This window comes from Eumetopias jubatus, unplaced genomic scaffold (assembly GCF_037043125.1).
Source record: "Eumetopias jubatus isolate StellerSeaLion01/CBP00866 unplaced genomic scaffold, mEumJub1_p1.0 scaffold_8, whole genome shotgun sequence".
NCBI lineage: Eukaryota > Metazoa > Chordata > Mammalia > Carnivora > Otariidae > Eumetopias > Eumetopias jubatus.
In genome coordinates, this window is record NW_028274814.1 from 72,983,126 (window position 1) to 73,004,704 (window position 21,579).

General features: G+C 38.4%; 2 pseudogenes; both read right to left on the reverse strand.

Moving 5' to 3' along the window:
- Positions 1-1,991: 1,991 nt before the first annotated feature.
- LOC114224070 (serine/threonine-protein phosphatase 4 catalytic subunit pseudogene) lies at positions 1,992-2,811 on the reverse strand (annotated as a pseudogene).
- Positions 2,812-18,833: 16,022 nt separating this feature from the next.
- On the reverse strand, positions 18,834-20,334 carry LOC114224092 (intraflagellar transport protein 52 homolog pseudogene; annotated as a pseudogene).
- Positions 20,335-21,579: the final 1,245 nt, after the last annotated feature.

The window sequence follows — 21,579 nt, forward strand, 5'->3', positions numbered from 1 at the left end:
ACCCATTCATCACAAAACTGCCTATTTTAGGTCTACCACAATGCAGACAGCAGTAATATTTTAAAAGCAGAGAAGTTACAACCAGGAATGCAGAGGCCTCAAAATGTGTCTTACAGAAGATGCCGGCAGGATGGAAAATTAAGTTAACCAGATGCTCAGCTTTCCTCCACAAACACATAAAAAACCATGGATAGAAGATTTAAGTCAACAACATTTTAGTTACAATAGGTTAACTCAAAAGAAAAAAACCAACTTAAAAAAATCTAAGCCAAAAACGTAAATATATTTCTATTTTAGCTCCTTCAGGACTTACTCTAGGTCTTGGGCACTGGAATTTTAATATTCAAAAGGACATAGGAAACAGCTCTTACAGTGTGTGGAGGCAGAAGCTTGAACTGAGTCCCCTACAGAAAACCCAGAGCCTTACCGAGCTGTGCTGGCCCTAATAGGAGAGTAGGAAAATGCCACACAGCAATCTGGGTATGAAGAAATACAGCTCATCTCTGTCAAAAGCTTTTTGTAAAAAAGAGAAAAAAAATAAGGATCCTAGAAGAAATAAAAATTCCAGTTAAGATATGAGCGTAGGGTTATCTTATTCCAGAGCTCTTGTTCTTTGCTTTAGTTTATGTTGACTTTCCTTTCTCTGAATCGTCTTGATATTTAGGTAGACTAGAGTTTTTCTCTTGAATCCAGAGCCAAAACTTAGGATCCTCTATGTACAGACTATTCTTATAACATATTTATGCATGTCACCCTACCAGCCTGGTTCAACTCTCTTTTTGGTAAAGATATGGTTATATCTCCTATTTTTTCTGCAATTATTTTCTAGCATAGATCTCAGAGTTCTGCAAACTAGTGAACATCACACTAAAGCAGTGAAAATTTCAGCCCCCTGCCTCAAAGCTAAATTAAGTCAGAAACTGAATCTCATTATGTCACAGTGCATGCTCCAGAGCAGAATTGCATTGATTCTCCCTAGAATTGCACTTGAGCTAAATGGTATCATTGTAATCACAAAGCTCCTAGCCTGGAGAAAGCTACAGTGTGAGAAAGGATGTAGGTAGATATGAATATTGGATTTTGGCAACTGAAGTTACCTTAAGAACAATCTAGATTTTACACTTGTGTTTTTAAAAATGGGAAGTTGGAGACCAACTTGTTTCTCATGGAACTCTGAAATACTTAATTGACCAATACTGTACCACATAAGCAGAGTCATCTGCAAAACTATACATTCAAACATGTATTAAAAGTAACAAGATTATTTATTCTTTTATTGTGCACACATTTCCATGAACTGCAAAGATGAGAATGTGATGAATGTCATAATACAGCTGCCAAATTTGTGGTTGAAGAGGTAAAGTTTGTTGGAGGTGGGCACTGGATCTGATTCTAGGCTAAAATCTAAGTAAATGTAAGCATTATAGACATCCTTTTATTTCATCTCTAGTAGCCAGCACACTTCCCACCAGGGTTTATCATGAAGTTGATGATTGAAATATGTATCTCCAAGCGCAACATACATATTAAATTTATCTGATAGATTGAGATATAATATAGTTAATGGGTAAATTACAAGTTAAGGAACCTAATTGTAGTCATTAGAGTCATATTTTCATGATTTTCCATATTTAAATAACTCCTGAACTATTATTTCTTTAATATTTTCCTTTAAATCTACTCATTTAAAAAATTTAATCAACCGATGCCTTTTTCTCCTCAAAATTTTTATCTAAAAGCACACAATAAAATAGGAAAAACAAACAAACAAAAATACTGGAAACTTAATGGTTCAAATAGGGAGAAGGGAGAGGAGCATGGAGCTGAGGCTCCAAGCCTTTCCAGAAAAAGTCCTTATTCTTGAAGTGTCTTCTTTGAGGAGGAGAGTTGAGCCAGGGACAGTCCCTAAGCCCCAATGCCCAGCCTCTATCTGGAGAAGAGGATGAAGTCACAGTGGTCTGAGGGCCAGAGGAGCTGGAGGGACCAAAGGATCACTGGAAGCAGTTGGCTACAAGCTTCTTGAAAGGGATGCCCCATGTCTCTTGTGAGGCAGCCGAGAAGATGATGAAATCTTTCTAGAGATGCTCATCCAGCTCCCAGATGGCTGCCACATTCCCAAAATGATAGAAAAAGCACAGTGAGCACAGTTTCACTGAAGTACCGCCTGTAAATTTCCCTCACCAGTTAGTGGGCATAACAGATCATGCCAATGTTGTTGGCCGCATGTTACTGCCAAAGAGGTAGCCAGTCCTATGGGCTGTCTTTGGGCTCAGATGAGAGCAGATCACACATGGCCCTGTCATGAGGCACCCCTTGCTTTTAGCCAGTTGTCTGAATCTGGTCTAGGGTCTGGATGGAGAAGAGAGCACCTGTGCATGGAAAAGACTGACAGGCTAAGTTAGTCAAAGATCTCAGGTCAGTAGCACCACATAGTCACCAAGCCATATTTGTGTAGGCACTCATCATAGAAGCCATATGCCCAGGGGATCTGGTGGCTCTAGTGGTTCTCCAGGATCTTGGTGATGTGATCAGCATATTTAACATTAAGTACCAGCAGCAGAAGGAATGTTTCAATGCCCAGAAACTATGATCCATAAAGTCTCCTGTGAGAAGGCCATTGGTCTCAGGGACTTACCACCCACACTGAACAGATCCTTGAAGTTACAGAATTGTCCAGGGATGTCACCACATACTGTGACTGGTGACTCCACCCTCTGCACATTGTACCACGATCTCTCCTGCCTGAGTGCACAGGGTCTTGACTTCACTCTCCTGGATGATCTTAGGGCATCCAAGTGGATGCCATCCCATCAAAGTCACTGATCTTCACCCTGGTTCCAGCCCTGGGACCCCCACCCCTGCACAGGTCAGAGCCACCGCACCCCACCACATGTGACTCTGACTCTGGCTCTTGGGGTTTCTGCCTTCTGCTTCCTTCCACTTTGGCCCCTTGCCATGTTGCTTAACCTTCCATCTTGTATCTTTTTTAGTTTTTCTTCCTTCTTACCTCTAGTCATCCTCACCCTGCTTCTCTTGATTTCTGTTCATTTCTTCTTGAGATTTTGTTTAACTATTTCTTCTTCTTTTTTTGGGTGGGTTCTGTTATTAGTCCACATTCAATGCCCTACATTCTATCTCTTGTTTGTCAATTTATTTCCCCTCAAAAACCAGTTAACTCTCTAAAAACTGTTTGCAGATGTCTACCTACATGGGAATATTATATTTAATGAAAATATCATAAGTGATATATAATATAGTAATTTAATAGAAGTGCTAGGAACACAGGTTACACATTCTATCAAAGCCAATACGATGGAGAATTATATTCCTTGAAAAATGGCTTCCTGTAAGAAACAAGAAAACAAAAAATGTATAGACAATCCTAAGTGGGATTAGGCAATAAATTATATTAACAAATATGAATATAAAGGATGAAACTTTGTTTTACATTATTGTCTTTTGAATTTAAATGAAGATATTGAGTTCTTCTGAAAATAAACAATGGCATGGAACAATTTTCCTTTCATTTGAATTAATGAGTTTGGCCATATTTTTCAATGAATGTTAAAAATAGAAAGTATGATACATTGTATATGCATTCTTCTTTTCCTTAATTACTAATTTGCAGAGGAAGAGGGTTTAATAGGTAACTCAGAATTTCAGAGAATTGAAATTAATTCTGGAAAGTAATTTTGTACTGTTATGATTACCTTTTTCAGTAGGGTCTATATGTGGATGTAGGTATGTCTATCATTTGCAATCTTCTGGACCAGAAGGGGGCACCTACCGTTTGTCTAGGATGGTCTACATTCAGTATCAATAACTGTTGACAAAATTTATGGCAGTCAAATACAGACAAAACAATTCTATAGATTCTTATAGTAACATGTTTCATGCATTTTGACTCGCAAATTGGATAGACAGCTTCCTGAAAGAGTACTTTGTAAATGACAAAATCATCTATGCAGACTCTAGAAAAGGTGTTAAAAAGCTGAGCTACGGGAGGGAAACGGTGAGAACAATTATCTATCTTTAAGAGTATAACAAATAATCATGATGTAAATTAGGTTCTTTGCATAAGGAATAAATTGGCACTCAACTTTACAAAATAGCTTAAAAGCAAACTACCCTCATAGCATCAGAAGTAAGAAAAGATAAATGCATCTCTTTGGTTTGCTGTCTTGGCCAGATCTGAGTGTACAATAATGAAAAAGATTGATGGTGGTTAGATCCTAAGTTTGTTTTTCCGTCTTCCTTTTATATACCATCTTCACAGGAGAGTGTCAATATGTATTGATCTTTCTTCACTACTGTGTTTTCTCCTTACTGCTCTGCCTTGAGAGGCCTACTTCTTTAATACGTTATCCTGCTCCAACAAAAGAACAATCTAACTATAGTCTAATAATTCTGCAGTATGTTGGAAAGTATGTTTGTTTTCAAGGATTCTTCCTAGTCTGCCAGAAAACATTCCTCAACAAAAGACAGTGTGGTTACCAGGGCGAGTGTGTATGTTTTTGTCTTACTTTTCTAGACACTTAATACAAACTTATGGAACTATCTGGAGTTTGGAAGTCCCGGAATATGTGTGAGTCGGGCAAAATAACAAGGTTTGTCTGGTTCAGATGTGGAGATGTGATTAATTTCAGAGGACTTGGCATTTTCAGTGTGTGCATCAAGGATTAGGAGATACATAAGATAAGAAGCAAATGCCAGAGAGAGAACAATTATGGTTTGCTAAACACTGCATGAAGCATAGGTTTTTATGCTGTTTATATATCTCTAACTGCTCGGATCTGGAGCTCCCATGAAGTCATAAAATGTCCTGAGCTGGATTCGTAAGTGTTTTGTGTGGGTGGAAGGAAGTCATTTTAAAAGTATCGTCTTGCAAGAAGTTAAGTTTTTAATTATCAGTGACGAGGAAGGATAGTGACAAAATTACCTCATTCACCATTAAGGAAACCTTCACTTTAACAAATTTGAAATCTTTGCATTTGACATCGAAAGCCAGACTAGATGGCAGACATCTATACAGGGGGATTAGATTCAAAGACAGAGACATCTATATTTTCAGCACTGGAATGTTATAGTACCCAAATTCAAGCTGATTTTATAATACTGAATATGTATTACATGCCTGGCAGTGAACACTGCAGTAATTTAATAAAGTGTCATTTCATTATAGGAACCTATTACTGGAGTTAAACTTCCCATGGAATTCTGCACAAACACCTTTCTTTAGTGTTACTTCTTGCCTTGCCTTAGAGGATTAAAGATACTGTAATATGTAATCTGATTCTGTCAGAGCATATGAGCCTACTCTCGCTTGTTTCAAACTTTGATATAATAGTCTAAGTATTTTTTACCGTAATTTGATGCTTATAATAAATTCACAGTAGAATTTCCATGTAGCAGAAATTTCCATTATTATTTGGTTTTAGGTTTCTGCTTGGCAGTCTAGCTAGTTAGCCATAGTACTTTATTTTTTTTACAGTTTTTTTCTTTAATAATGGCTTTGTGATCTGCCAGTACATGAATATATCACATATTATTTATCTTTGTGTATTTAGGCTTCCCTATTGTTTCCCAGCTTTACTGAAATATAACTGGCATGTAGCATTGTATAAGTTGAAGGCGCACAATATGTTGATTTGATACATTTATATATTGTAAAGTGATTATCAGCATAGTGTTAGCTAACAACTCCATCATGTCTCAGAATTATCATTTCTTTTTTGTGGTGATAACATTTAAGATGTACTCTCTTAAGTACATAATACAGTGTTGTGAATTACAGTTCCCATACTGTACATTAGATCCCCAGGACTTATTCATCTTATAACCAGAAGTTTGTACCCTTTGACCAACACCTGCCCATCCCCCCCCATCCTTCCCATAATTACCTTTCTACTTACTCTGTGTTTCTAGGAGTTTGCCTTTTTAGATTACACGTGGAAGTGATATCCTACCGTATTTGTCTTTCTCTGACTTATTTCATTTAGCATAGTGCCCTCAAGGTCCATCCATGTTGTCACACCTGATCTTTTTCATGGGCTGGATAATATTCCATTAGATATGTATTTGTATATAGATATATATCTTTATCCATCTGTTGAAGGCAAGTGGTGGGGAAAGGCAAGAATGAAGTAAAAAGTACCAGGCCCTCCATGTCTGAACATTTAAAAGTACACCAGAAGTACACTAGAAATTTAGGGGGTTATAAATATTTCCATTTTCAATTAGGAAATCTTCATTTAGATTTAGGATTTATAAGCTCTGTTTCTCATTGTGCATTTTTTAAAAAATTTTAATGTCTGCACCCAATGTGGGGCTTGAACTCACAACCCCAAGATCAAGAGTCACATGCTCCACCAGTTGAGTCAGCCAGGCACCCCTCATTGTGCATTTTGGAGATTTTAAGCGGCTCACGGTTAAACTTTCTTCAGGAATCTGGAATTTTCCTCAGGACTTCCTACATAATTAGCGGGCTGCCTATTATTGAGACATGTAGTAGCTTCAGAATTTTATAAAAAATGGGTATGAAAGTGTGGGTTTTGAGGAAAAATGATGTAATTAAATAGATGGGAATTCTAAGGATATTGCCATGTTGAAGAATTTCAGGATTTCTTTAAAATGTGTTTGAAACTATACCTATTATCTAATTTTACCACCAAATAAGTAATGCCAACCTCTTTTTTTTTTTTTTGTTAATGGGGAAGATGGTAGTAAAAAGGATGGGAGGAGTGTTGCAAGCATAGACATTTGGGTAAGGATAGATTTGGGACTAAGATCTAAGACTGCCTGGCACCCACTACTTCATACTAAACAGTATATTTTATTAATATGAATAATTCTTCTTCCTAAGGAGATAAACCACAGTTAAATCCCTTCCTTCCTTCCACCTTTTTTATCTCCATCTCTCTCTTCCCCCTCCCCACCATAGCCAAACAATTTTAAGTGTTTAATATATATCCTTTTGTTTTGTGGATCTTTTATAAAATATGGTTACTTTTTACACTTTAATTAAACACATATGTGTTACCAGTATCCAGATCAAGAAATATAATCACCCCACCTGTCCCCAATTCTCCCTCCCAGTCACTTCCTCCCATGAAGGGAACCATCATCATGACTTCTATCACCTAAATTAGTTGTGCCTATTTTAAACTTTATATAGTTGGGGTCATATGATATATACTCTTTTGTTACTGCTCAACATTATGTCTCTGAGAGTCATCCAGATGGTGATGTTTAGCAGTCTTGCCTTCACTTTCTGTAGTTTTCTATATTATGAATATGCCATATTTTATTTTTGTTGGACTTTGAGATTTTCTGGGGCGGGGGGAGCATTGTTATGAGTAGTCCTGCTTGTGCATGTGTAATTTGGTAAACACACGCACTTATTTCTCCTGGCTATATACCTAGTAGTACAATTGTTGGTGGATAGTGTATGCTACAAGTTCAGCTTTAGGATACACTGTTAAAGAATTTTCCAAAGTGGTTTATTTTATTATTTTAATTTATTTTTGAGAGAGAGAGAGACAGAGCAGGCGGGGAGAGAGAGAGGGAATCTTAAGCAGGCTTCACGCTCAGTACATGGAGCCCACCGAGGGGCTCCATCTTACGATCCTGAGGTCATGAGCTGAGCCGAAATCAAATCAGATGCTTAACCGACAGAGCCGCCCCGGCTCCACCAACACGGTTATTGATGATGCTGTCATAACTGTGGGTGAGAACTTCACTTTTGCTAATACCTGGTACTGTTTTTAATTTTATCTGTTTTAGTGGCTGTGTGATAGTTTCTCATTATGAAGTTATTAGTGGCCTTATTGAGATATAATTGATATACAATAAGCTTCACATATTTAAAATGTACAGTTTGATAAGTTTTGACACGTATAAACCTGTGAAGCCACCATCACGGTCAAGGCAATGAATGTACTTATCACCCCTAAAAGTTTCCTTAATACCCCTTTGTAGTTATTCTACCCTGCCCCTCCTTTCTTCCCCTCCCCCAGGGCAATCACTGATACCTCTGTCCCCATGTATATAATGTTTCTGTTTTATTTCTTCTAGCTGTTTTTAAATTTTTTCTGGTTTTAAGTCATTTGATTGTGATGTGTCTCGGTGTCAATTTCTTCATATTTCTTGTGGTGGCTTGGTTGTACTTCTATGAAGTATAAGTTTATTATTTTTATCTAATTTGAAAAAAGTGTTGGCCATTGTTTAAAAAATTTTTTTCTTTCTGGCTTCCCTCTTTCTCCTTCAGGGACTTCAATTACAAATATGTTAAGCTGTCTGAAGTTGTCCCACAGCTTACCTTTTTTTTTTTTTTTAAGATTTTATTTATTTGACAGTGACACAGCGAGAGAGGGAACACAAGCAGGGGGAATGGAAGAGGGAGAAGCAGGCTTCCCACCGAGTAGGGAGCCTGATGCGGGCCTCGATCCCAGGACGCTGGGATCATGACCTGAGCCAAAGGCAGATGCTTAACGACTGAGCTACCCAGGCAGCCCAGCTTACTTTTTTTTAAACCATATATTTTTTCTTTGTTGAATATCATTGCAAAGTTTATTATTAGGTCTTCAAGTCTACTGTTTTTTTCTGCAACATTCTAACCTCCTATTAATCCCATCTAGTTTAATTTTCTTTCCTGAAATTATTTTTCTCTCTAAAATTTTAGGATTTACATTTTGCTCTGTTTTACTTTATCTTCCAGTTTCTCATTAACATACTCATGTTCTCTTTTACCTTCTTAGACATATGGAATAGAGTTTTAAAAGTTGTTTCAGGGGCGCCTGGGTGGCTCTGTTAAGCATCTGACTCTTGGTTTTGGCTCAGATCATGATCTCAGGATCACGAGATTGCCCGTGTTGGGCTCTGTGCTCCGTGGGGAGTCTGCTTCAGATTCTCTTCCTCTGCCCCTCCCTACTCTTCTCTCTCTTAAGGAAAAAAAAAAAAAAAGCTATCTTAATATCATTCTTTACTATCACTTGAGTAATTTAATTTCTGGGTCTGTTTCTACTGATTGAATTTTCTCTGCATTCTGGATATTTCTCTGCTTCTTTGCACACTTGGTAATTTTTGATTGAATGCTAGATAGTGTAAATTTTAACTTGTCAAGTGCTGGGTGTTTTTGTATTTCTATAATTGTTTTGGAGGTTTGTTCTGGGACTCAGCAATTGACTTGGAAACATGTTTAGCCTTTTTAAGGTTCCTCTTAAGCTGTGATAGACATGACCAGAATACCCTGTATTATAAATGTCTATTCAAGCCATTTGCCTCTTTTTCTGTTGGGTTATCTAAATATTTCCTTTCCTTAAATATTTTTAGTATATTCATTCTATCTATGAACCATTTATTGAATATATATAGGAAATATCCTCTCCCACTCTGGCATGCTTTTGAACTTTCCCTCAATCAATCAAAATATTTCCTGAAAAAGAACATAATAAGTATTTCTCTCCCAGAACAAGGCTGTCTTCATTGTAACAGGGAGTCAAAAAGATACACGTTTAATAGTAGGATTTTTATTACCAGTTCATTATGCCAAGAAGTTCACTGGAGCTCTTTCTGGTATCTCTCCAGTCATAGCACAATTATGCCATCTTCTTTGCTTGCTGCTGGGATTGACTGGTTCTGTGTATAGAGAGTAAAGACAAGCTATTCCTATGACATGTGTTTGCCTTGAGTGAGCCTTACAGACCTTTTTAAAAAAAATCTCTGGAACTTGTTCACCAAGAAATGTCATAAAATAAATTCACCAGTCTTCCTTTTTATTAAAAACATACTTTTGAAGATGAATGTTTATTCAGAGATGAAAACGCCTATAGGAATATTTTCCTAGAAATATGAATCATCCAGTGCTTTGGCTTTTCTTTAAAAAAAAAAAAAGAAAATGAGTCTTTCTGCTTAAATGCATCTAAATGAGAACTTGTTATATCAGCTATTTGTGTTTCAAAGGGAGAAGGGTGAATTAAATAGCTTCAATTTAATCACTATAAATTAAGTAATTTTCATTTCTTTGTCCAAATAATTTCCAAATATTCCTTATCCCCAAATCACAGTGGCTGGGGACCTGACCTCCTTGTTTTTCCCTACCTTCCATCCCAGATAACATTAATTCATTTATCCTTTTAGAAATAATCGCCTACTCTGATGCAAGACAAACTGAACTAGACACTAATGCTGCTCCGAAGGAGATTAGAATTTAGAGGGTAGAGATATGAGTAAGTCGGCAACAGAGACCAGTATAGCCTTTGGACACCAGGTGCTGGTGGTCTGGCTTGTTAGGGACTGATGCCTAGAGGAAGAGATATCTAAGTTGACTTTTGTGTAAGATATTTAAATGTTACCCCTTAGCATGTAGTGAAGTCAGTAAAATCTCTCTAAGCCAAGACATAGTTGTCTTTTCCAAAGAAATGAATATTGTAGGTATTTAAGTATGGTTCTATCTGATGTGCTTGTAAAGGGGAAGGATGGGGGAAAGGAGTAGGAGAAAGGAAGAAATCTGTAATTAACTAGGTTCTTTTGGAGAAAACTATATAAAACAGTGGAGTTTATCAACACTAGTCATCATCATCATCATCATCAAAACTACACCATTTATTAAGCCTCAACTCCAGCCTAGTGAATCTCCAGCCTAGTGAAACATGCATTGAAATTTAGTGTCCATAATGGTTCTGTTTAAGTCTTGCTGCCGGTATCTAGCAGAACAAGGACTGGATTCCATATCTGTCTCCTTAAAGACATATCTTTGCACTTCACTTGGGGTTCTCAGAGATCAGCCTGTGTAGTACATTCTAATCCAGTAAACGTGGAGTAAGGGAACTGCTTGATCACAGAACTTGAGGCCATAGGTCCATAAGAGATACACAAAAGGCTCAGATAAGTAGAATCTTTTCCATCTAGAAACTAAAAGAATTAAAAATATTAGATAATTTGGGGGCACCTGGGTGGCTCAGTCGGTTAAGTGTCTGCCTTCAGCTCAGGTCATGATCCCAGGGTCCCAGGATCGTGCCCCTCATGGGGCTCCCTGCTCCCAGTGGGGGGTCTGCTTCTCCCTCTCCTGCTCCTCCCTCCACTCGTGTTCTCTCTCTGATAAATAAAGATCTTTAAAAAATAAAATAAAAATATTAGATAATTTAAAGATGACAAGTAAAGCTGTAATGTGGAAACTTCAAGTGGCAGAACCTAGAAAAAACACCCAGAGATTAAGGGGAGGGGGGCATGATGGTGGGCAGATGGCCGATGACTGTGCCTGGAAAGATTGCTTAGTAAGTTCACTAAGTTAGCTCAGAAACATGAAACCGTAGTGGTTATATATCCTGACTGTCTATGGTTTAAAGGGGATCAGACTATGCTACCCCAAAAGATGCCACTTTGTCATAATAATTATTTTAAGCTGAAGGCAACTGAGAATTAACAGATATAAGAAGAGTTCTCTGCCCTCCCTTATCTAAAATCGGGGCAGAAATTCTGCTTTGACGAAGATGCCCAGGAAGAAGAGTCCAGCTCTTATGACCAGAGACAGGGAGCCACACTGAGATGAAGCTGTATAAACAAACCTTACTAAAACAACCCTTATCTTCCATTATGTTTAGTACCCGTACATTTCCCAGTCACTTTCCCGCAGTTTATCACCGCTAGAAGCCCGAATCCCCTTTCTACTTTCTAGTCACTTCTGCATAATTTATTGCCCTTTGTTAAAATGGTATATAATCTCCTTCACTAACCAGTTCTTTGAGTTTTCACTTCTTTCTGTCACTTCTCCTGTGCACATAAAAAATATTAACATCAATAAAAACTGCAGTTTTTTTGTTTTGTGTCAGCTTAATTTGCAGGCCCCATCTACTCAAGATAAGAGGGTAGAAGAAAGTTATGTTTCCTCCCCATCAGTCTGGACCCTAGACTTTTTTCATTCAGGACGTAACGGAATGCAGTGGGGAAAATACCTGGCTAGGAGTCGAGATATTTATTAGTCTTATCCTGGACGTCAGTTACCTCTGTCACTAAGTTGAAGGGTTCTACTACAAGTCTTTGTGCCTTAATTTCCTTAGGAGCACAATAAAAGAGTTAGACGAGGATGGCAAATAGGGTTCACTTCATGACTGGGGGGCTTTGTCACAGAAGATTGAGAAGCCACATGTGCCATGATTACTAATGTCTACTGTAGCTGCGGGAGCAAAGCAATTCCAGCATATGTACAGAATATATATCCTCTCTGGAATAAAACATGCATAAAATTTCTTCAACTTCTGGCATTCAGTGAATTAGTTTGTACTCTTTTATGGGCTGTTGATATAGACTGGGAAAATTTAGCATGCTTCAAATCCCACCTGAGGAAAAAGTGGGCATATGCCTGATGTAATGATACAGTGTTTAGGTGAGAATGAAATCCCTTTTGAGTCTTGGGTGGTAAAGCAGCAATCCAAGATCTACCAAGAATGCAATATTCTATTCATCCTATGTTGTCCAAAAATGGTGTGGGTGTTACAGATGCCTATAATAATGTACAACTAATATAGAGAGAGACCCTCCACTCCAGTTCTAAAGTTCAGATTAATTGGCTGTCCTACAAGCAAAATTGGTATACCTATGAAGAATATATTTAATATTATCAAAGACTTGGTTTCAACAAACTGATAATGGACATTAAAGTTCTTCCAGTGTGAAACAAATTGTACGTATTTAAATATGACCGTTTCTGTAACATGTTGCATTCAGAGTTTCAGAAATTTGTTCCCACATTTTTTCACTCCCACTTCTTTCTTCCAGATGCAGATGTAATTTATGTAGAAGCAGACATTAAAATAAGTCACTCAAGGCAGACTAGCTTTCATTTACATAATGTTCTTTGCGGGGAAAGTATTAAATCAATTTTAACCTGTTTGGGCCTGCATCCAAATAGTGCGCAGGCCTGTTTAAGGAGAATCAGTTTTGAAATTTGTAGAAGAGATCATATGAAATGCATTACTCAATTAAGTAAAGGAATTTAGGCTTTATTATAGATTATTGTACCATCTGCCAGATGAATATAACTAATTAAATTTGACTTGGTATGTGATTTTAACAAACAGTTGAAAAATGAAAATTCTACCGTGAATTGTTCAGCAACACCTGAAATGATAGATACCCACTGGGAAAGATTGCATCCAGCCCTGCTCAGGTTGCAAACAGACTTTCCATTGTCTGGTTGCAGTCTGCATCATGTTTGCATTAAAAAGCAGGTCAGATTCAGTAACTACTCACAAACAACAGGGAAAGCCCAAATGCAATATTTGTCTGCTATCGTCAACGAATTAAACAAGGTAACACGTTGAAATCAAAATGGTTGCAAAGCTTCCCTGGCCACAGAAAAGAAATGACAACTTTGCTCTGAAGTGTATTGCCAAAATCCCCGCTTACAAAGAGGACACCAAAACAGCGCTGTACAGTACCCATTTTTAGTGATGCCGCAATAAGTTGAACCACTCCAGTGACAAATCAGGCTAAAGCCATCCTGCGCCTTGGTCTTGGATATGAGGCAGTCAAACCTAGCTGGCTCCATAGGCATCTGTGTCTGTCAAATGCAGATAGTATTCTGTTACGTTGTCAGGAGAGCTGTTAGGGGAACCGAAGGGTTGAGGAAGTGCTTTAGACCCAATGCTGTGTAAGCTTATTAATATAGATGCTAAGATAACAAGATGATTTGTTAAAAGAGAAACATTTCTATCCAAAATGTGACTACTCAGTGTCAGCTACTGAAGCATCATGATACTTGACATTTTCGCTTTGCACCCGCATGTTCTCATTCTGTGTTGACACAGCCTTAGTACCCTGTATCAATCAAGTGCTTCATTAATTGAGCACCACCAAGAGTGCTGCTGTTCTATCTTTTATGGGAACAAAGTCTTTTGAAGATTTAGTCATCATTTCTCTGGTAAAATTAATACATTTTCATATTTAAGTGATGCTATGTCTTTTTTAAAAATAACAGTCTATCATTTTCTTAAAGAAAGGGGTATTTCAGAGCATTCCGTTTGTTCAGACAGTTGAACAGTAGTCCTTAATAAGAAGAAGGAGATGAATGAGTGCCGCCAGCTCTGGGATCCATCCGTGTGAGAGAATCTCATCAAGAAGCTCATCTATATAATTTGGTGATAAAGGCTTCTAAGCAGCATATGCTTCCATTCAGGGCTGACGGTGTTTATGAAGCACTCTTCCGAAGAGAGCTGGGGTCGAACAGAAAAGAAAACAGAAGATTTGTCCGAGAAACAGGAGTTGATACCATTAGGGCCTGTTATGGGGAGAAAGGTTTCTCAGGTTTCATTTGTGCAGGAATTAAGGATCCATGGGAAATGAACACTTTGGAATTAACTAGTTCATTCAAATACTGAAGTGATTCTTCTGTAACTATTTTCACTGGTATGAAAATCATGGTTATCTTGGGAGCCTATATAAGATAGTTGAATTTAAAGTAACCTGTTGACATATGGGAATGATGGGAAAAAAATGCCAAATTGAAATAAGCAGCAGGAACATATGAAATAAATCACTGGAAAGCTGAACACATGTAGGTAGAGCTGGCCCAATCAGACTTCAGAAAATCAAGAAAAAACCGAATGAGATAAATGCTTGTGGTAGCAGTTGGGGAATATAGCGATTCTCCTGAGGTCAGAAGAAGCTACCCCAAACAAACCTGAGCTATCGGATTTGAAGGTAGCTATAACAAAATTCCATCTAGAAAAGCCATCAAGCCCTATTCCTTAATTGTATATTTATTAAAGACATTTTACAGGCTATCCCTGTTAAGCTGACCAGCCTGTTTACAACATGTGTCCCCTTAAGGATGGATTTATAAACATATATCATTTGCCAAGGTTGAAAATCTCCAACATCTTTTACAGATACATTATCCGGGCATTACTCACAAACTGGAACTATTGTCCTGGTGAGATTCTGGCAGGTCTCTGTGGGATTTCCTGTTCTACCATCATCTGAGGAGGTACTGACCACACATCAGTCAGGAAGAATTGTGACTTGCACCTGTACTGACTGGAATGAACATCCTATCAACCTGGGGCACTGGGTCTTCCTTTCGGTAGCCTGTGTGAGGTGGTGCTGGCCTGAGAAGAATCTTGTCTTACTTTTGAGTTTTGCTTGAGGGGCACCTGGGTGGCTCTGTCGTTGAGCGTCTGCCTTCAGCTCCTGGGATCGAGCCCCGCATCTGGCTCCCTGCTCTGCGGGAAGCCTGCTTTTCCCTCTCCCACTCCCCTTGCTTGTGTTCCTGCTCTCGCTGTGTCTCTCTGTCAAATAAATAAATAAAATCTTTTTTAAAAAAAAGTAAAGTTTCGCTTGAAAATTGTTTTGCGCCAATCCAGCAACAGGTGTATGCTTTCTCTGCCAGATAGCAGCAATTAAGATATCAACTCCTATTTCCTTGACTACGGGGCGGGGGGCGGGGGTGGGGGGGAGGATGAGATGGACTCACTGAGCGCAGTTTAGGTTAGAGGCAGCCTCTGGGTTTCTGTAAGGAACTGGTTTTATCCAGTTTTGCAGTTGATTTGAATGAGAGACTGGCATCAAGGGACATTTTCAGGTTACAAGGAGGTAATGAGGAACAGAACCTTAGAAAGGACTGTCATTAAGACGCACTCTTCTCATGATGACTAGATATAGCCACTCCTATCTCTGCTTAAGAAGTGGTTTTGAATTTAAATATTAGAGACACACTTTGAAACTTTCATTGGATTTTTAAAACTAGTTTCTCAGAGCTTTGGTGTACATATTTTAGAAAAACATACATTTTTGCAGAGTTGATGTAATTTTGCTTTTTCATTTCTTAATTTGGTGTGATATACCCGTTGTCATTTCAGGAAGTACTATTAGCTGTTATACCCCCTGACTCCTATTGCTTGATTCCTTTAAAGCAGGAACTGAAACAGTAACATTATTACTACTACTTATAGCTGTTATTAAGTGCCTACTCTGTGCCTGACTCTGTTCCAGGCACTTTACCTGTGTTAACTCATTTAATCCTCTCCCCAAATACTGTGAGATATGTACTCATATTGTTTCCATCATAGAGCTAAGCTGAGGCACAGAAAATTTATTTAATTTTAGGGTACTCCTATTCATGTTTCTAACTCCAGCTACTGTATTTCTTAGTGCACAATAGTTATGTGATAAGATTATGTTGTAATCTCCCTCTGGTGTCCTACTTTCAGTCCCTGCCATGGGTCCTACCCTATCGATTTCAAAACCTATTCTGAATCAATTGTTTTAAGACTCGATACTGCCTTTAACCCTTGGCAACAGTAACATTCATGACTCAAATCTAATAAAAAGGTATGATATTAGCATATTTCTTAACATTCACTCGCAAAATTAATCAAGTATGTTTCCCTTTAAACAGCACTGATTGATCACTTCACTCATTGTTCATGAACTCAACTACGCATCGAGTGGTGCAAATCAAAATGTGGGAGTCAAGATCTCACTTTAAATCAGGTTTCTGCCTGATCTGAGGCAGGATCCTGTAGCCCAAAGGGTCTTTGGAATCAGACATACCCCCAGTTCTTAAAATTAATAGCAGGGCCTGGGATAAATTAACTTCTCTGAGCTCCATTTCTTTATCTTTAAAAAAAATCACAGGAGAAGAAGCTGAGTACTTGGCATTGGGCCGAGCACAGAATGTACACATTACATTGCACTTATTAATATATAACTTTTCAGGGAGAAAGTATCTGTTGTGTCAAGGTCGATGCAGGTTGGTTCCCAAGGAAAGGCAGGAGTGGCGTGACCAGGGTTCCACAATCCATACCGCCCACTGCCTGCCATGTACTGTCTTGAAGGGCCAGGGCCAGGAAAGAGCGAGGACTGGGGCGGCCATGAATGAGAAGGAATCTGCCCAGTGCTCCTCCTGACTGGCCTATCTTCTCGTCCCTTTTCAACTGCAAAATAGCACGTATTTCTTCCTCCTAAGCAGCTGTGTGGGGCATTATGGATTGTGCAATCCAACTCAAATGTAAAGTAGGCCCTGCAATCCTCAAACATCATTCACAGGGATTTGGCTGATTATGAGGATTATCATCAACTTGTACAGATGTAGAAATTATTGGTGCTTATTTGAAGAGAGCCAGGTGCGTGGAAAGCCAGCCACAAATAGTCATATGTACAAATATAGAATGAGGAGTTTTAAGGGGAAAAAAATGAAATGAGATTGCTGCTTTTTTCCCCTCACTTTCTTATTGCTCTCTGCTTTGGAAGACATTTAACTCATCAAAAAGTAAGCTTACTTTCTCTCTCACTTTATAAATAGTGTTCTGTATATGTACATTATACACAATAGTTTCTTCTTAGTATGCAATATTCTCTAGAAGAGATGCATTTATTTTACCCTTTGTTTTTTCTGGATCTTGGGTATAGAGGCTTGAGGTGACACCCTCCCTTGGTTTATGATTTTCACTATCAATTGACAGAGGCTCTGATTTAATGGACTGTCTCCTTTTCCCCACACGCATTTCCTTCTCTCGACCCACAGGCTACCATTCCAATATCATTCATATAAATTATCTTAGATATGTTCATATAAAACATGGGCCTGCGTTATTCATTTAAATTAATGAACATTCCTCCACTTATCTTTTATGTTACATGACAGAATCAATGTTACATGATAGAAATTACATGATGGAGGTTTCTGTGTTCTTAAGTTAATGCCTAGATATTTTATATCTTTCTATTTTTTATGCAGGAATATAGTTTTTGGTTGTTAGGAAGTTTGGAATCTCATTTTTTATTGTATTTTCAAATTGTTACTGGCTGTTTTATTTAGCTATTACCACAATAACACTAGTAACAACCTAATAACAAGAAGCTCAGTGACTACAATATTTAATTCTTATTTTTAATTATAGTTCAAATTACTTATTGCTGGTTTTATTAGCTATTACTCCAGCAATGTGGTATAACAAGCCAATCCAAAACTCCGTGGTTTACAAAACTAAACATGTCTATTTCTCTCAGTTGTCCCCAGGTTGGTTGGTTAGGGTTCTGCAGGTCAGGGCTAAGAGCAGCTGGTCATGGCTCTGGGCTTCAGGTTGGCTGCAGGTCCACTCTATATGGCTCTTCATTCTCCTTGGAACAGGAGCTCATGACCTGAGTGGAAATCAAGAGCTGGACACTTAACCAACTTTGAAACCAAGAACCAAATGGAACCATTGAAGCAAGTTGAAAGCTTTTGTTTTCATTCAGTCAAGCAAGTCACATAGCCAATGCCAACATCATTTTGGAAGGAAATATTTTCTTCTGTAATGGGGTGGGAAGATGGCAGTGCCTAGTTACACAATAGATGGTATGAATATATAATTCTGATATATAATCCCTATTGATGTAGATAAATTCTATAGATTTTTGTGAGGTTTTTTTTAAATCCTTGCTAATTCTCTTACCATTATTAGTTGTTGAAACTTGTGGGTTTTCAAAGGTAATCATATAGTTTGTATGTGATGAAAGTTTAATGTCCTCCCTTTCAGTGCTTTTAACTATTCTTTCTTTTCCTATCCTGTTATCCAGGATCTACTCTGTTGAAGAGCAGTGGTGATAGTGGGCAACCCTGTCATAGTCCATATCTTAGAGGGAATAAATATTTCTCTATCAAGTATAATGTTTACTGTAGATTTTTTGTATGTAATCTTACCAAGTTAAAGAAGTCCCCCTCCATTCTTTTTTTTTTTTAATAAAAGTAGGGATTCAGTCAGATTTAATTTTAAAAATGTAATGTATCTTACATAAGGATCTTGTTAGAAATGTTATATCTATCTGGGCACTATAGGAGATGCACAGACCTACAACTCATGGGGTAAAGGTGTATAGACAATTTTGATAAGGAGTTGAAGAATTCAAAAATAGTTTACAAAGAGAATCAGGAGGCAGAAGATGCTTCAAGAGGCAAGGTCCTCAGAAATTGTTCTGGAATGCTGGTTCACTTGTATCAATGTCATGTTCCTGGTTCAATTTCTTGAACTCCACCACTTGGAAGAAGATGTGCTCAAGGATATGTTTGACATCTTGTTGGTCCTTTGGTAGTTTCTTGGTTACTCCAAGAATGTCACCACATTTTCTGACATAGAATTCCAGGTCTTCTTCAGTACACTTATTGGTAATCTGAGCAAGGCGGGCCTTCTCAGAAGAGAACGTCTCATCTAAGTCAAATAGCTCCAGCGGAGGAGGTGGTAATTCCCTGAAACTGGGAGGGAAAACCGCTGGCTGAAGGGCTGGCTGCAGTGTCTCAAACTGAGACTGGATGAGCTGGAGAGGTTCATGTTTCACATTTAGCTGTTCATGGGCCTTGACGACCTTGGGGAGGGAGGTGGTATCCAGCTGGTAAATGGACAGGTTGAGGAGGGTGGTAAAGTCTCTTGGGTTCTCATCACCCTCCTGGAGACACACTCGAAGCTGCTCTGACAAGGTGGCTGTGTCGGGCAGCATCATGTAGTCGGAAATCTCTGGGTCCTCAGCATCTATCTGGTTTAGGTGGATGTCTCCCATTGTGAACCACTGGAAAACAACATCCATGATTTTGCTGTTTTCTTCTTTATCCAAATATTGGTCACTGAACATGTGACACGAGCCAAGCACTGCCAGCTTCCCACCTTGGTTCTTCGAGTGATAGAAAGCCAGAATGGGTCTGTTAAGTGGGAAACAGAGACTGTGGACAGAACAGCCACTGCTGGTTTCATGACACTCAATGTGGCACCAAAAGGATAGAAAAAGGTGAGAGCATGGGCATTGTTTCCACTGTTTTCCTCTTCAGTGATTCCAGGCACAGCCTTCCCTGCAGCTCGGCTAATTTCCCTATTCAGGACTCCGTTGGAAACTAGAGCTTCTTTAGGATGGAAATACTTACAATATACATTTCTAACCACAGCATCATTATTAACCATGATTCCATATCCTTCTAGAAGAAAATTAGTATTGGTGTCAAATCTGGATTCCCCACCCTCTCCTAGCATCACAAGGATATCACTGCCGCCATCAAGGTATTTCTTCAGGACTTCAAACTCAGCGGCAGTAAATTTTTCCCTTGGCCCAGCTGTAATCCACAGTTTCACCCCAATTAGCTTCTCAGATGTGATTTCATCTTTTAAGCTCTGAATCTTCCAATTACTCCGAAGTCTTTTCTGCATGGATTTATAGCCATTGTTGCTGGTAAATACTTCTTTTTTTGTATGCATTGAAAAGAATGGTGCTCCGAAGCTCTTTCTCCATGGTTACCTGAGGCCCAATGACCACCATCTTCACCTGACACCATCCCGCATCCTGCGGCCAGGTATCCAAGGCCTCTTAGCAACAGCGCTGGTGAGGTGGCACGCCAGGCAGACGTGCACTGGGGCCGGTCCCCCTCCATTCTTAGTTTTCTGAGTTTTAATCATAGTTCTTGAAGTTTAGCAATATTTTCTATGCATTGATTGACATCTGATTTTTCTCACATGGTTGTTTAATACAGTGAATTACATTGGTACTATTTCTAATGATCTTCATTTAATTCCTATTTAAAATTTATTGATTTTTAAATACCCTGAAAGATTCAGTTCATATTTTAATGATTGTTTCATGTATTTTTAATTGAGTATAATTGATACACATTGTTACATTAGTTTCATGTGTACAACTTAGTGATTTGACAAGTTGATACATTATGCTATGTTCACCATATAGCTACTGTCTGTCTCATTACATTGCTATTAGAATATCATTGACTGTATTCCTTATGCTCCGCTTTCTATTCCCATGACTTATTCCATAAGTAGAGGCCTGTATCTTTCACTCCTCTTCTCCTATTTTGCCCAACCCTCCAAGCCCTTCCCCTCTGGCAACCACCAGTTCTCTGTATTTAGAGTTGTTTTTTTTTTTTTTAGATTCCACTTATGAGTGGAAGCATAAGGCCTTTGTCTCTGATTTATTTCACTTAGCATAATACTAGGTCCATCCATGTTGTCTCAAATGGCATGATCTCATACTTTTTTTTGGCTGCGTAATATTCTACTGTGTATGTGTGTGTGTATGTGTGTGTGTGTGTGTGTGTGTGTGTGTGTGTGTGTACCACATTTTCCTTATCCATTTGTCTATTGATGGGCACTTAGGACGCTTCCATGTCTTCACTATTGTAAATAATGCAGTAAACATAGGGGTGCATATATCTTTTTGAGTTGGTGTTTTCATTTTCCCTAGGTAAATACCCAATAGTAGAGTCATTGGATCATGTGCTATCTTTATTTTTAATTTTTTGAGGAACATCCATACTGTTTTCTGTGGTGGCTGCACCAGTTTACCTTCCCACCAACAGTGCAAGGGCGTTCCTTTTTCTCCACATCTTCACCAACACTTCTTGTCTCTTGTTTTTATTTTAGCCATCTGACAGGTGTGAGGTCATAACTCATTGTGGTTTTGATTTGTATTTCCCTGATGATGAGTGATGTTGAGAATCTTTTCATGTGTCTGTAGGCCATCTGTATGTCCTCTTTGGGAAAATGTCTAATTCAGGTCCTTTGCCCATTTTTTAATGATTTTTGGGGGGTGTTGAGTTATAGAAGTTCT